At 44.1% G+C, this 17,505-nt stretch overlaps 1 protein-coding gene across 8 annotated transcripts in view; it reads right to left on the bottom strand.

The window, feature by feature from the left end:
* Window positions 1–17,505, bottom strand: part of GHR (growth hormone receptor) — a 985,620-nt gene that overhangs the window by 577,060 nt on the left and 391,055 nt on the right. For 3 of the 8 annotated variants that reach the window (XM_085631195.1, XM_085631201.1, XM_085631202.1), the window contains exon 3: window positions 9,681–9,786. The exons of the other annotated variants lie outside the window; for them this stretch is intronic. The gene's annotated coding sequence lies outside the window, so the exon portion shown is untranslated. The remainder of the gene's footprint in view (window positions 1–9,680; window positions 9,787–17,505) is intronic. 8 annotated transcript variants of the gene reach the window in all.

The following is a 17,505-nucleotide window of genomic DNA, read 5'->3' as shown; positions in this document are numbered from 1 at the left end:
TCCCAACCTCGGCTAGGCTTACAGTAGGCCTTTTCACTCGCCCACAGTGACTTTCCCTGCTGTTCTAGTACAGAGAATCATGCTTAAGTCTGCTTATGTATCATCCCCTGACCTGCAATATCCCCTTCTACTCTGGTACATGCATCCGCAAACAGCTCCGTTATTGTTCCTAAATCCAGTTCTGCAGAATGCATCCTATTTTGGTAGTAGAAGTTAAAGACAGATCCATCCATGTACCACAATACCGACCTTCAATTCTCCCTTTTGTTCCTATACACGTACCACTTCACAAGCTGAACCTATCTGAAGAGGGGTGATATTTAGGGTTTGGTGGCATGTGACCAGGAGTCTTAGATGATGTCAGGAGGCCTGACAGCATCAAGCAGTCTGGTAAGGAAGCCAGCGGCTACAAGAGGTCTATGACTGAGCTTGTGTACTAAATATGAACTTTAGGAAGCGCCCTTGACTATAAACTAGCTATGAAATAGTGACAAGAAGGCACCACCAACAAATGACGTGGGGTCACAGTCATACAAACAGGAGGGCATCTTCTGCTCTTGTGGAAGTCTCTGGATAGAGGAAAGGTAAGGTGGGATATGATAATAAATATTTGAGTGACATTAAACTATATTGCTCATGGGACAAAAAGAATCAGGGATATGTCAAACTTGGTCAGGCCACTTCCTACCTCATTAAACGATGCTCCCATACAGTATCCAGTGAATGCCCGCATCACATTTAACATCAAAAGGGAGATGCCAGTGAAATTATGATGAACCATACCTGAATGCCTATATACTTGAGGATTGTACACATCTCCACCTGCAATGATCACACTTCACCCCACAACCCTTCTGGTTCTCTCGCTCTCTGACTAGATTCGATTGGGAACAGCTATTCAACCAGGCAAGGCGCTCATGCCACCAAATAAGACCTCACAGAGAACCAAGAGAGCATTCCAATTCGCAAAAAGTAAAGGCAGAAGTAGCCTATGCTTTGGTTTGCTTCGGCGAATTCATTCTGTGTGCGCAATGGTTATACACAACTTGCGACAGTGCGTCCTCGAGGACCCGCCTCATTCACTACCACTACTGGGTCAGGACAATTCAAATGATGTGCAGGTCTGCATTCATTCCAGTGATTGATATACAAGCCTGTCTAATTTGGGGTCTAGTATTCAAAGTTTTAAGTGAGCTGCATAAAGTTTCTGAGTTACTACTCCTTGCAGTAAAAAAGACACCATGCTTCCAGTTCTTTTTATGGAAAAAGAGATGCATTCCATCAATGCACCAGCAAAGTTTCTATATTTTTATTCTTTGTCCAATAATAAGTGGTTTCTTTGCTGAAGAGGAAGCCCTGCTGCTGTTCTTTGCTCTCTGCCTACTGGGGACCTGCCTTTAATATCAACTGTTCGCCGGACCCGCTTCGCGGGTCCCGCTTCACCAGCATTACCTTGGGGAGAACTGCGCTGTGTCCGTGAGGCTTGTGGTGCTCTGGGGAACTGGGTAGGGCTGCAAGCGTTTCAGCAGGGACTCCGTGTCCCAGGAGTCCCTGCCTGGCCGATTGAAAACACCTGGCCCGCTCTCCCTCTCAGCCCCGCCTTCTGCACACGGTGTGTGAAAAGGATTCTGCCTGCCTTTCCTCACTGGGACGCTTTGCTGAAGAGGAAGCCCTGCTGCTGTTCTTTGCTCTCTGCCTACTGGGGACCTGCCTTTAATATCAACTGTTCGCCGGACCCGCTTCGCGGGTCCCGCTTCACCAGCATTACCTTGGGGAGAACTGCGCTGTGTCCGTGAGGCTTGTGGTGCTCTGGGGAACTGGGTAGGGCTGCGAGCGTTTCAGCAGGGACTCCGTGTCCCAGGAGTCCCTGCCTGGCCGATTGAAAACACCTGGCCCGCTCTCCCTCTCAGTCCCGCCCCCTGCGCGTCACTCTAACTATATTTCTGCCATCCCTCCCCGCTGCGCGGGAGCGCGCGGGGGAGCGCCCAGGGCTAAGCCCAGGCAAAGGGCAGGCCGTTTGAGGCCGTTCGAGGACGGTGGAGGCCGGGACCGGGCCACCCCCCCTTTATCTGTCCTGTCTCGCCGGACCTCCCTGGGGTTCGTACACCTGCCCCTTTAAATATTCATCGGCAAGCCATTTATCCCACTGATACAATGGTGCTAACAAGAGGCAGGAAAAAAAAGGCCGCGGGAGGGGTGGGTAACCTCCTAGGACCAATGGACGATTTTATCATTAAGGCAAACTCTTTTATTGATAGAGTATCAGCCTTATGGAGGGTAGGGTGTCTTTAGACCTTGTACGCGCCAAGAGATCTTCCTTGGGTACTCTAGCGAGTGTAAGATCCCCTGAGCTAGTTACTGCTCCTGAATCTAGGTCACTGAATGAAGGTAGGCGTAGCTTACCAAGCATGGTGGATTTATCTGCATCTCCGCTATCAGACCTACAGACCAGCACAGATCTGGAAAAATCCCCCGACCTCCTCCCGCAATCCCCACAGCTATCCTCGCAAGTTATACCAGACGAAACAAGAAGAGATAGAGGGAGGAGGGAGGGTGCTGTGAGGAAAAGGAAGATAGACATAAACCAGCCTTCCCTAGTTCCCAATACACCAGTTTTTAATAAATCAGTTTCTAGGCCTAGTTCAACTGAGAACTTACACTCGAGAAAGGTACAAGTAGTTCACTCTGCGATACTACATCGCTCAGCACACGATAGTTCCGACCCCATCTTTGTGGCCTCATTGACTGATGTCCCTAGTGGTGGAGACCCACTCCGGTCTGATAACTTACAGATGTCATTAAACAGTATAGCGGATCTATTGAAATCACTACTCACCCCAATAGAACTTAGGTTAACGAAAATAGAAAATAAATTGACTAATCTTTTAAATCTGCATAAGACTAAGCAGGTATCAGGGACACAAATTCCACGAGCAAAAAACCAGATTCAGAATCCAGCCAAATCAGCACCCCCACAAAATCGTATTTCCACTCCTACTGCCCTATTACATAAATTAATTCCATCTACTAACTCAAAAATTAATAGTCCAGTAAAACCCGCCCCTAAAAACACCGCCACCTCAACAGTGGCAAGTACCTTGCCCCAAAAAACAATGGTACAAAATGCTCAAGCCTCAACAAATTCGGCCTGGCCGTTGATAGCTTCAAAAACGGCGCCCTCAGTTTCTGACACAGGTGGTACGAGGGTAGATCAACTGCCCAGACTTCCTGTTGACTTGCCCCCGGAAGCCTACCCCCTTGTGGCAGTAATGACAGGTTCCCTGAACTCTTGGATTATAATTCAGAACCCACATGGTCCCTAAAGAATAAAGTGCAATTCTGGCTCAACACTAATTGCCCTGTCCCACCGACAAGGTCCTACAGGATCCTTATGGTACGTAGAACCACCTGGGTGGGCCAAGGCCGGAAATCACTGCCAGGCGACTGCATCGTGGTAACCTTTGATGATCCTAGAGCAGTCGACCATATTTGTGCATGGGAATAATCATGTGAAAGTGGAGGAATAAGCATCAAACGGCTTTCCTTCTTTTACCCACCAAGGTTGTCAAACATCCAAGAGCCATCTTGGCAACCGATGGGTCCCCGCTATTTCGACCATGACAGCCACAGGCAGACAATGGGTCCCTGCCATCCCCAATATGACAATTCTTGGAAAACGGTGGGGCATCGACACCTGGGTAGAGACTGGGACAGTTGGGGTGGGACACATACGTTGAGGGCGGTAAACCATGAGCGCACTCGCTGGGTTCCTTGGTCCGGTATTCCCACACATAACCGATTCAGCGGTCTAGAAATGGTCGATTGACCACTCACATTGATTGACCCCATTAACCCAAAGTCTATTATGGACAATGTCAATACACCGGATTTAAACAACCCAGTTATATTTGGCGTAACAGAGGGGACTGGGGTAATAAGGACACAGGCGCTTGACGGTGCTAGCACAACCAATAGGGATTGTAGGCTTTCTTCCTCAATTGTGACTCCTCAGCTATTAACGACACAACATTTACCCAGCGATATTAGCTTTAGTATAAGCTCCAGTGTAGCAACCACGGAAGTTAGGCCGAGTTTTTCATCTTACAGCCTGATTACGTGGAACATGGCAGGTTTGAGTAAAAAGGTCCACCAGCAAGCATGGCTGGATGTTATTAATAAACATACCATAGCCTGTTTGCAGGAAACCTGGACGACCGAGGAAATCCACATTATAGGATTCCAAACCTTTCATTCGCCCGCACTTATTAGTAAGCAGGGCAGGAATAAAGGAGGCCTTTGTACTTATGTGGCTACAACTGCGGAACTCAGGGTCAACAAGTGTCTTAACGCAGAGTTTTATCAGGTCCTGGTCTTTAAAGGGCCCCGCTCTGTCAATGTAATTTTAATTAATTTTTATAATAACGTACCATCTATCCATACAGAGCACATTCTTCACAACCTTCTAAATAGCATAATATCTTTAATAGACAATCTTGTAGGTGAGAAGGTGTTAATCTGGGTAGGTGACTTTAATTGCACTGTCTGCCCCCTTTCTGCAACTGGTTTGTGCGGCCTAGCAGATTATGGGGAAGACTGCCCTACCCATTTCACCCACTCAAAATTAGGCAACTCCTTAAATAACATGATGTTCTATTTGAATTTATCCTTTGTAAACGAACTGTGCAGCCCGATCGTCCCGTTTCAACCAACTTTCAATGGGCGAGGGTGTAACTCCACCATAGATTTTACCTTAATGTCCCCGGCCCATGCTGGCTGCATAACCCTCTGGGAGACTGGAAAGGCTCTCTTCGGAGATCATTACCCCATATCATTCTCTGTAAAAACAATGGGAGAATGTAGTCAACCCAAGAAGAACCCTAATTATGCCCCCAAGGTTAATCTCGGTGCTGTAAATGGGTATGTTGTCAAATGGGATAAAGTTGAGCCAGCTGGCTTCCTAAAGAGCTTGGTTTCGACGTCTCTTGAGGATATTCACGTATGTTTAACAGCTGACATGGAGCCTGATAAAGTCGTGGCTGCCTTTTCTAATATCCAACGGACAGTAAAAGATCTTTTATTTAGAGAACATAGGCAAACAGCTAAGCGCCCACAGGGTTGGTTTGATAATAAATGCACCAAAGCTTTGACTTCTCTCAAAAAGGCCCTACAGACTAAACCAAAAAACCAAGACCTAATCCGTCAAGCTAGAGGAGCTTACAAATTGACCATTAAAACGAGAAAAGCCACCCTTAAGCGGGAGGCGTGGGCGGCCTTACGTGAGGCCTCGCTACAACGCGATAGTACATTATTTTGGAAAGTGGTAAATGCCCCTTACCTGCAAAGCAGAGCGGAAGATATCTTAGATGTGGCTATCCCAGGGGACACCTGGGTGAACCATTTTAAGCAGTTATATAATAGTTCGACTGTAGGGCACTGTCCTCCTTCGCTAACTCTCAGTTTGATGGACCCCGGCGGACCAGGCGAGCGAAATGCTTTTCCGTTGAATATTACTTTCAGCCTCCAAGAGGTCATTAAAGCTATTAAGGACAGTCCACCCGGTAAGGCTCCGGGTCCCGACGGTGTCCCAATCGACATCTATAAGGCAGAGATGGATTTATGGGCACCCTTACTTACCAATGTTTTAAACAAGTCTAACCAACAGGGATTTGTGGCATCTTGGCCTGACGCTACTGTCGTGCCAATATTCAAGAAGGGTGACAGAAACGACCCAAATTGTTACAGGCCAATCTCTCTTCTGGATGCACTGATGAAGGTGGCCGGTAGGATTATCCTAAACCGGATCCAGAGCTGGGAGACAGAAAATCAGGCCAGCTCTAAATTACAATATGGTTTTAGGACGGGCAAGGGAACGGTTGAGCAGTGCTTGAACCTGGCCTTAATTATTGCAAAGTACACTCAAGCGAAGAGCGAAAAGTTATATATTTCCTTCATTGACCTCAGCTCAGCGTTCGATTGTGTGAATCATGAATTCCTCTGGAACACACTCTCTTCTTTGGGCTTGATTCCCAAATCATCACGTTTATTCGTGAACTTTACAGGGACGCAGGGGCAAGGGTCAGATTCGGACGTCTGGGGGAATGCTCAGATAAATTCCCTATCTCGCGGGGGGTCAAACAGGGGTGCATATTGGCTCCCCTGTTGTTTACCATTTACATTAACTCTATTGGAGAACACCCAAGTAATTTTCAATATGACTACCCCGCCATAAAGGGTACCTCAGTGCCCCTATTACTCTATGCTGACGACGCGGCAATTATGTCGCGTACTAGGATAGGTCTACAGCGGGCGGTGGTTCAATTTACCTCCTTTATGAGGGATAGGGAATTAAAGGTGAACACTTCTAAATCTTACAACATGGTCTGTGGCAGGGGCCTTAGAAGTGCACCTTGTTCTATTTATCTGGACGCCCAAAAAATTGAAACCACTGAGAAATTTTGTTATTTAGGTGTGACTTTTGATAGGAGGGGGAGCTGGAAGCCGGCAATAGCAACAAGGAAATTAGCCTTTTTACGTTCTGCGTGAGCCCTGAACAATTTTTCTGCAAAAATTGGGGGGAAGCCCGCTATGGAACTAATACAAAATCTATAAGGCCAAAGTTGTCTCCTCAGCCACCTATGGGGCAGGGCTCTGGGGGATAGAAAATGTGCAGACGCTACAAAGCTGTGAGAATCAGTTTATCTGCCACTTACTAGGAGTCTCCAAATTTTCATCAACTTACATGACCCATATAGAAGTAGGCCTTCCCTACATTAGTGACATTGTTAACATCTCCCCTCTTTTACTGTGGCATAAGGTCTGGGTGACAGAGGAGACAACCTTAAATAGGGAAGTAATTACCGACTGTCTCACAATGAACGGAATGGCCAATATTAGGTGGCTCTCCTACGTGAAAAATCTTTGTGTAAAGATAGGACACCCAGAATTCTTTGATAACCCGCCCAGTTTGGATGGGCTATCGAGAGCCGCCTTGAAAAAGTTGGCTCTTGACCACCGGGTAATGGAAAGATGGGACAAGGAGAAAATGAAACCTACTGTACTCCGGTTTCAGGAAATTACTCAGTGCGAGGGTCTCCAATATTATCTTAGCTCAGAATTAAGCCCATACGCACGCACATTGCTGACTCGCCTCAGATTAGGCATGTTTTTTCACTTAGTTACTTTTCCCCTCTGTAATGACTGGTCCACTGAAATTCCTTTGTGCCCATGTGATGATATCTCCAGACAATCGGACATACATTGTGTCTTTTTTTGTGTATTTTACAAAGTCCCGCGTAGAGCTCTTCTGTTACCCGTTCTGAGGGCATGGGGGATTCGTACCTGTAAATTAGCATACATGAAATTACTGCTATTAGAAGATGATTCCCTTATTCATGCAGTTTCAAGTTTCTTAAAATTAGTAATTAAATTTAGAAAATCTATGCAATCCTCATGTTCTTAATCTGTTCCCGAATTATTATGATCTGAATCTCTTTTTAATGATATTTTATCTTGAATGTATGATCGAATAAGCTTATGTTGTTGACCCTGTTTTATCTTAAAAAATGTTTGTATTATGTGCTTTTATGATTTTATCCTAAATCGAATAAAGCTCGTTTTGATTTGATTTGATTTGAAGTGGTTTCTGTCAATTTTTACTATTTTGGAGTACGGCTTTGCAGGGTAGTTCCCGAATGATATTTTGCGAAGTGCTTGTTTTTTATGCAGTTATTAATATAAGTGTTTATGAAGTCGGCAGTTGCGCACCAGGCCCCTGGGCGCACAGTCCAATTTTTCGTAATTAGAAGCTCAACCTCAGTTCAACTTCTTTCGGAGTGAGAGTTTCACAAGCAATGTGTGGGAGCCTCTCCCGGGGCTCTGCGCCTGCCCTGTACCCTGCATCTCCCTACACAGCTGTACAGACTGGGACCCTTGCCAGGCCTATTCACTCGCCCACAGCACTTCCTCTGTTATTCCAGTCCAGGGAATCACACATAGGTCTGTTTATACACCACACTCTTGACCTGCAGTACCCTCTTGTACCCCAGTACACGCACCAACAAACAGCTCTGTTGATGTCCCCAAATCCAGTCCTGCAGCAGGACTGTTAATCTTGTCTAAGAATTCACAAACAGCTCCACTGATGCACCTCAAGCCAGCCCTGCTGTATCCTGTTCTATTCCTAGTTGACACACACACACACACACAATGCTATTCACAGTCACCAACAGCTCCACTGATGCACCTCAAGCCAGCCCTGCTGTATCCTGTTCTATTCCTAGTTTACACACACACACACACACACACACACACACACACAATGCTATTCACAGTCATCAACAGCTTCATCGATGCATCTGAGTCTTTATCGAGCTTGCCCTGCACTGACCCCATTTACTTCATTACTGAAGCTGGCTTACAGCTCTGTTAATGCACATCAGTCTTGAACTGGAACTCTCCAAGCTAAGTAATGCACCTCGAGCCCCCCCTGCAGCAGGCTGCTCTATTTCATGGTACTCACACACAATTCTACCAATACACTGAAGTCCTGAATGAAAGCACACCCTGCTGCTTCACAACTGAATCCCAGATACAATCCAACCAAGGTTCTGCATTCTGGAACCCATTTTGAGTTCTGGGTTAGCCAATACCTTTTGAGTTTACTTAAATTCTATGCATAATATTTTTAGTTCTAGGGGCTTTCAGCCAGCCCTCTTCATCCGTTGATCTGTTGTATCATTCACGTTTCATTTTCACCCACCACAACAGTATTTCAGCCCACTTCACCCGTTGGCTAATTTCACTGTGAAAAACAGCAATAGGCTCTTTCACAACGAGCGCATCCGCACACAAAATAGTTCCCTTTGGTGCAAGGGAACACTGTGGCTATGTGTACCTTTTGAGATTGAAAAATTATTTTTGCTTTTCATGTTAGTGAAAGCCCTGCATCTCCTCAAACAATAGAGTTTTACAAATACCATGACAAAACAAAAAGAAGCATTGACAAAGCTAAAAGGCTGGCCGCTAACAACAGACCTATTAGCTATGCCAGTTATTACTAGGCTGAGAGGCACAAACAGATCTGCAAAACCACCTTACTCCTGATCACCAGTAGTTTACATATGTTTATTTCGATATCCTAAAATATAATGGCACTTTTTTGTGCTTATACAGATTACCATGTGTGGTTTAACAATCAAGCTTGCAAAGTATCCTACAAGTTGCAATAACTGTAAACACAGGGCAACATTTTTATTTATTTTGTTAAAGAAAAAAACAGGCGCCCTCCACAGGCATTACTCAGGGCCAGGCTTTCCGAACACAAAAGCTACCTACTATTTGTCATACCTCATGCCACTTTCTTCCACCACCCTACATTTCCTCTCCATATCTATTTCAATCTTGTGTGTTCTTTAATGCCTGCTTTCTCCCTCTGTTATTGTTGACTGTCTGACTCTTGTTCCTTTTCCCCTTTCTGCATTTCTTTCTCTTGCTCTTGGTCAAAGTCTAATATTGAAAAAATGCTCTGACCTCAGAATTTAGTGCTGTGCCCACCACCCGCACAAATGAATTACTGTGCAAACTATTCCTTCCGCCTAACTATTCCTATCACTCTTGTCTTCTGAGCAATAGGCCTTGTATGCAATGTATGTTGTGCAAGAAAAAATAAAATAGATATTTACCTTCCTCACCATCCTTTTTAGACAATCCCGACTGAAACTTAATACACTAACTGAGGCAGTGTGGTCCACACGAAAAATTTGCGCGTTCTAATTTCACCAAAAGGCCCTAGATGTGCAGAAACCACAGCAGTCAATACGAAGCTCTGGTACATACATTTAGAGCTATGCAATCAAGTAAATTATTAACTCGTACGTGTAGAAAAAATCCATATACATTACCCAGAAGTGCTGACAGAGCATGGCAAGGGGACATTAAAATAACTAGTCAGGCAGGAGGTAAAGTACAGCACAAACATGATTGAACGGTACAGTACACAGTATGGAAGGTATTTTTCAACCTTCTCAGTCAACAGGAATATGTAAATATTCAGGGCCATTGCCATCTCCTGGTATCCGGATTCAGAATAGTGAAGGGCACTGGGGTTTTCCTTGACTACCTGTACTACGTTTAAGCATGGAACTTCATAGCTTACAAATGCCGCCAAGCCCAAATGAGCATTTTCGAATTCCAGAGACCTTGCTTAGACCATGGGTCATACTCACTGCTAAGATCCACTTTTGTCTATTTCATGAATTCTTACTTTTTCAAAATTCCTCCCCATTACACGGCTAATTGTGACCCATTTAGACCATTCTAAATGTGATACCCGATAAAAGAAAACTTCCCTCGACTATCACGATGCTGTTCAGGACTACAGAGTATTCATCTATGTGTAGGGTCTCCTGGAGGGAATAAAGTAAAGATTAATCCTAGGATGTTGGTGGACCAGGGCTCGTTCGCAGCTCTTAGACCCACACGGAGGCTACGCTACATGACTACGAGTTGTTACCGTAGAAATGTAGCAACAGTCGTATAGACCACAGCTATCAATCGCCGAATTTCTAGATCTGATGCCATATAGTCAAAACTATAGTAGTTATCTGACACAATATCATATGGTGAAACCGAGTTTCTGTGGAGCCTGCCAGCCTCTTTTTAAAAACATGTCACCAACATTTATGTTACTTTTCCTTACATTCCACCACTATTGAAGAAACACTGCAAGTCACAGTCCTGCCAAAGTCCTTAAACAAAGCCAAATACCGCTTTCCTTTGACCTCCTCTATCCTTTAGGTACCACAGACAATTAAACAGGGAGATCAGTGGTGAGGCCTGTTCTAGTCTCAGCCACTTCACTATACTAATTGTGCCATTACTTGGTTTATTGCTGTATAAAATATTAAATGTTCATATATGGCAGGAGTTTCCCATAAAAGGGATTCGTGGTTGACAGATAGGTTAAAGTATTTTTACAACAATCCATATTTTACCCAAACCTACAGTGAATTTACCATTCCTTTTCTTTTGATTGACAGCTAGACAACAGCACTATTTCCTACCATGTTGTTATCACTGTACTAGTTTTTTATTTGTTCTCCCAGTTTGTCCTTAGCTCAACTGCTTTTCGTTTGTACTGATTATTACCAATATGTCCAGCTCTCTTCCTTCTAATCCGGTTATTCAGCTGTTTTTCAGACCTCGAACATATCCTTTGAGGACCACTATAATTTAATCTACTTTTGTTTTTATGTGCCTAGTAGAAAGGTTCAGTAAACAAATAATGGACCCTCATGTCTTCACCCAGGCTCATTCCAAGCCATCCATACATTCCTAGCCTGCTAGATGCCCTTTTGTGTATTCCACATATGACGTAATATTAAGTGGGCTGCCTCTGTGCTCGTTTATATATTATATGGAACCAAATAGTGATGTCCAGCTCGGTGTTCTGCTTCTCCAGGGTCTGATTTCCTTTCCCCATTACTGTAAATCTCATATTGGCATATAACACATGGATGCATCACTAACTGACTGAGAAGTGTTTTGTTAAAGGAAGCCAGTGTGTGTCTGCTTTAAAGCTGTGTTTGCCATTCGCACTTTGTAGCTGATACCAGATAGACTGAAACCCCCCCAAAGCGGCTTCGACCTGATCTCCTCAGGTGTGAGTGGTGCATATATTATTGTATTATTACAAAGTAGGCAACACTGCAGAGCTCCCTCTCAAGCATGCCCCCACGCACTTCGAAAGGGCTCCATGCACCTTATGCCTATGTATTTTTTGTTCATCATTTGCGAACTGAGATAATACATTAATTGCAGCAATCAATCTCTGAATTTTTTCTCAACAATGTATACCCAGCCTTCAAAACATGCCAATCATGCTTTTGTCATCACCTCTCTCTAATAGCAATAGTGTCTAAGCCAACCCAGGCCACCAGAGTTTACACAACAGCAAGAGCATTTTTTAAATTTGCACTCATGAGCTCAAATCTGTACTCACGTATTTAAAAGGTTTACTTTGACTAGCACTTTTGCACGCTCACTTTTGCACATAATAATGGTCAGATGTTGTGCAGCTACGGTTGGATGAAAAATTATGCCCAAATATGAAATCTGCGATATTGTCCTTATCTAGGTTACCTGATGAATAAATATAAACAAGCATTTGCAATGCATTAGGTCTCGCATTTACGCGAGTTTGAGCTATTGACATTGCAAATAACAATGCCTATTGGCATTGTCATTTACAATGCCAATAGCTTTAACTCGTGGAACTGCGAGACCTATTGCATTGCAAATGCTTGTTTAAAACTGCAAGAGCAAATGCAGTAGCAAGCTGGTTGAAGTGCACTCTGCTAAACTCACTGACCGTGGTAGGGTATGTGCGTGTGTGAATGTAATCGCGATCACATCAAAGCGGCCGTGCGGGCCGCGAAAGTGAAAGCAAACGAGTGCTTTCAGGCCTATTTCTTTAAATATGTGTTCTAGTCACATTTTATGTTGCTGCAAGTGTATACTCTCACCCTATGGGACTTCAACGCGCTATATAAACATCCGAATTAATACACTAAATAAACACGGTAGAGAGTGTTTGTGAAATGAACAGAAGAGGTTCAATAAAGTAACAGCTGGGGGAAGGTGGACAGTCTTGGGCCTGCCCAGGGCTCCAGGGGGCGGTAGGAGGGGGAATTCATTAACAGATGTGCTTTGATTAAGCCGCCGGAGCTGGGAGTGAAGTGCCCGCTTTGAAATGAAGTCTCGCGCCGATATGAATGGGGCTCTCGATGAATTATGGAGGGCGTGTGCGGATGTGTGGTGGCCGGAAATGGAAGGCACTCAGGAGAGAGGCATTTATCCATCACTCGACGGCCTGATTGGCAGGCACTTTTGTGATATTCAGGCTTCCAGATTCACTGCACAGGCATTGAGGGGGGATGTGGCCAGTTCATTAAACTTAGAAACTCTATAGTAAAGAAGAAGAACTATCTTCACAGCTTCAAGGCACATGTGGTTAATAAACACGTAGGGAATGGGGGAGGAGGGGTGTGGGGCGGGGGCAGAGAAGAGGGCGCACTGTGGCCCGTAAACAACTAGCTGGTTTTATATGGGGCTGGCTGCTGCAGTTTGTGGCTTTGTAGAACGCAGGGGCTGCTTCTGGCCATCCCAGAGGGCAGAGGCGTCACAAACCCCCATTCTAGCAGCTGCAAAGAGGGAGAAGGAAGGGGGAGTAGGTTGTCACAGGGCCAAACACACTTAGAGGAGTTTCTATGGGACGCTTTTGTTTTCAAAGAAAACTTCATAATGGTGTGGCTCAAACATTCTAATCAAGACAAATACAGCAAGCAAGACAGAGAGAGCGAAGATAAACATGGGGAAAAGGAGAGAGCAAGAGATGGAGAAATATATTTGTAGAGAAAAGGGGGTAACTGTGAAAAGGATGGTTGAAATGAAAGAGGGTAAGGGAAAGGATGAAGCATGAACATGAAGCTAAAGTGAATAAAAAGAAGAAAGATATAAAGGACAAATCTAATAGTGAAAGAAACAAGAGTGAACAGAGAGAAAAGTAATCGCGATCACATTAAAGCGGCCGTGCGGCCCGCGAAAGTGAAAGCAAACGAGTGCTTTCAGGCCTCCAAATGGTGCGCGCGCCCGGCCGACGCACATGCACTGTATTTGGAGGCCTGAAAAGCCACTGTTTGCACTTCCAAAACTCGCTTACTATAAGTCTCGCCAGAGCAGCGCTAAAGCGCTGTCTCAGGCGAGACCTAAAAAGATTTCAAAATCTGATGCTCAAGAGGGCTATGGGTTTGTACCCAAGCACAGAAAGCTGTAGGCACCCCCTGGACCTCAAAGTATGATCCACGGAGGTGTGGAAACCCGCAGCTTTTCTGATTGGATGCCACCAGCCAATCTAATTAGTCCTTGCAGAGAAACCTATTTATATGGTTTGAAAGCTGGCCAATCAGAATTGTGGAAACAATATGCTCTTCTAACAATGCGACTGGTCATATTGTTCATAGAAAGGTGCTTGACATCACTTGTTTTCGGCACCACTTGTTTGTTTTTTCAGTTCATAATAATTGAAAGTGGATCAACCCAAAAAAAGGCACGTACCCGCAGACTGAAAAATGTAATCACCAAGTTGGAGATATAAACTTTGTTTGAGTGAGTTTGCAGGTTACATAGAACATTCTTCAATTGTAAGCCTCCTGGTACCCCTACCACCCTCACTATGAATTATATTATAACTTCCAGCAGCCCAGTTTAATATCAGCGGAGGAGCAGCGCCCCACTGCATTTTGAGCAGTGGAAAAGGAAAAACAAAATGATAATAACACTACATTATCATCATTATTTTTCTGTTGTCAGGCAGGTTTATGGGGCAGGGCTTGGCTGTGTCACAGCTAGCAAGGGGAAGAGTGGTGGGCACTTAAGTGCGCATAACGGTTTGGCCAGCTGTCTTGGCCCAGCCAAACTTTGCATGTTCCTCACCAGGCTGAAATACATAGCCTGGTGAGGAACATGCACAGGCTCCCACTGCCTGTCTGAGCATCGAACCAGGATGCTCAGGCCAATCACAACGCTGCATTAAAGCGCTGTTATTGGCTTAGGGGAGCCGGGGGGTGCTTCCTGCTTCAAGCAGGAAAAGAAGCGGATGACGCGAGGCGGTGGTCAGGCAGCAAGGTAAGTAAGTATTTTAATTTATTTTTCTCTTTTAGACCACTTAGAGGAAGGCGCGCATTTCTCAGAATACTTAACATGCTTGCAGAACAAAATGTACCAAAGAACAACAGCAATATGTTGTGACCTTTCAAGTGGACTTTCACTGTGATCCCCTCAGAAGCTATTTCCAGTCTTCCTGGCACCATTTCGGTCTTAGACAAGCAGGGGAGAGTCACCTCCCCAAGCTTCTTAATTTACTTTTCGCTCCAGGGAAATAAATCTTGTGTACATCTTTTCATGTTCCACTGAAGGGTCAATCAAATCTGTAAGCCTAACATACAACACAAACTATATACAGAATGCAAATCTAGTGTGAATCTGGAAATTTCATCTGAAAGAAAGGCAAAATAGATTAAAGGGCTATTGAATGTCATTAGTATATAAATGTTGTTTGCTGATTTAAACTCCAAAACCACAATTTGCGTAACACCTGCATTTTCCTAATCCAATTGTGCTTTGGAAATAGGTTATGTAGCACAGACGCCAAGATATTTCACAACAGGGGCGTGTTATTTTCGATGTTAAGATATTGTATTTAATGGGCACAACACAGCCACGAGCAATTGCTATACATTTGTTGTTTACGTCTGTCATTTAAACATAAGATGTTTGCCCTGCTTCACACCACTCTCTATCATGAAACAAGGGGACCACGGGCGCTTGTAGGTCCAGCATACATACCCCTTAAAAATTGAGATTACTGCTTCACACCACTTCACATACATTTAAAGAAGATTCATACCTTGGGAAAATTAATTTTTATAATGGGTGCCAAGATCAACAAAGGAAAATTTAAATTTCTGAAAGTCTATTAGCGAAGCAGCCAAGTCTGTTTAATTTCAAATTATTTTCATGCATTTAGTAATTTTGTGTAAACGTGTTAATTGTAACACGTTCATGCATGGTGATAATTTACACCTTTCTTCCTAATTCACTTAACTTTACTGGTAATATACACATTTACGAAGAAAAATGTTAAAAAGCTCCCAACTTTCTAACGCTTCGTGTGCATCGTCTACACACTGGGCAGAGTACAGCTGCATGGGGCCAGGAAATGTAAAAAAGTGTTTCTTCAACTGTTAAAAATAGTTTTCAGGGGGCGTGGCTGGACGCCAATTGAAGATGGCCGCGGATTGAGGGAACTCCACGGCGGCTCGGAAAAGGTATGGGTTTCTCCAGCGGACCCTTCCCTTGTAGCTGCGCTTCGTTTCCGGGAGGTGAAGGATTCCGAAACCGTTTTATGCCATTTTCTAGCTCTGGTGAGCTTTCTTTATCATAAAATATGGCCGGCTCATTTTACTTTACAGAACTTGCGCCATGCCACCCTGTTTCACCGCATAGCAGCGAGAAATCCTATTCAAGTGAAAAGTTCCCACTCCAACCGAGTTTTCTTTTTTAAACTCGCTACATTTGATGTATTCAACCAGTCTTTGAACATTGCTTCTCTTATCTGACCTGCTGAGTCTGGAATAATTCTGCTATGGTTTCATAACGTCCATATCTCTATATGGCTGAAATTAAAGTGATACTGGAGATACGCCACAGTGATGCTTGATAGAGCAAGGACTATAATACTGAAGTACTTGGAAAACATTAACTGGATATAGAAGGCGCTTTTTCCTCACTAATTTACATCCATCATTGTGGCTCTTTGACGACTGTTGCTGTGCTTTTACTCAGTGTTCCATTATTATCTGGAGTTTTAGGGGAGAACGAAATCCACGCGTTGCGTTGTTGGTTCTCCTTTAATATTTTCATCTTTGGCAGACCACAACCCTTATTCAGTTCTCTCAACAAATATGGAGAATTCTGAGGGTAACGCATCACTCCCTCTCATGGGAACTTTTGTAACACCTTCTGGTAACCCACTTTCCACCAAAAATCTTGCTCTGAAGTTGTCTACTTCATCTTCGTTATCTTCTGGCAAGCAAGTTAAAAAAGATCCTCCTTCGCCTGCTGAGTCTCCTATGCCAAATGCTATGGATGTTCTTCTCGAGGAAATACGCGCTCTTCGACCTTACATGGAAGAAACGAATAGGCGTCTTCAATCCTTAGATGACAAATGGTCTACTATGGAAAATAGGGTCATGCAGATGGAGCAACAAGTGGTATCTGTCCAGGTTGTGGTGAACCAGGACCCTTTCATGAAATCTGATATTCTATCCCTCAAAAAAAAAGTGGAGAATCTTGAGAACTGCAATCGACGCAATAATCTATATATACATGGTCTCGCAGAAGGCTTGGAAGGCTCAGACCCTATTGCTTTCTTTAAGTCATTACTCCCACAAATCCTCTATTTCTAGGTCTCCTGTTTTGAACATTCAAAGGGCTCATCGTTTGGGTCGAAGTTCAACTATATCGACCTCTTCGTCCAAACCTAGAGGACTCATTATATATTTTTGGGAGTACACAGACTTATTGAAGGTCTTACAAGCTGCTAAAAGCAAGGGCCATATTACTTGGCAAGGTTCTAATCTCTTTTTTGCTGAAGATTACACCGAAGAAACAGCAGATCGTAGAAAGAAATTCCTAGACATGAGACCAGCTCTTCGTTCTCTTAATGCTAGATTAGGCCTTTTTTCATCCTTGCCTTTTCAAAGTCACATATAAAAATAGAACTACGAACTATGAAGATCCTGCTCTACTACAAAGATTCCTGGACCAATGCTGAGAAGAAGGGATGGAAGTATCCAGACTCGCTTCTGCTTAATTGTGTAGTGCCAATGGCTTAATATATTTTTTCTCCAAAGGACTTTAATTGTTTGTTTCTGATGTTGTTCTACA

The sequence above is a fragment of the Triturus cristatus genome, chromosome 2_1 (assembly GCF_964204655.1).
Source record: "Triturus cristatus chromosome 2_1, aTriCri1.1, whole genome shotgun sequence".
NCBI lineage: Eukaryota > Metazoa > Chordata > Amphibia > Caudata > Salamandridae > Triturus > Triturus cristatus.
This window is presented reverse-complemented; position numbering and strand designations above follow the sequence as displayed.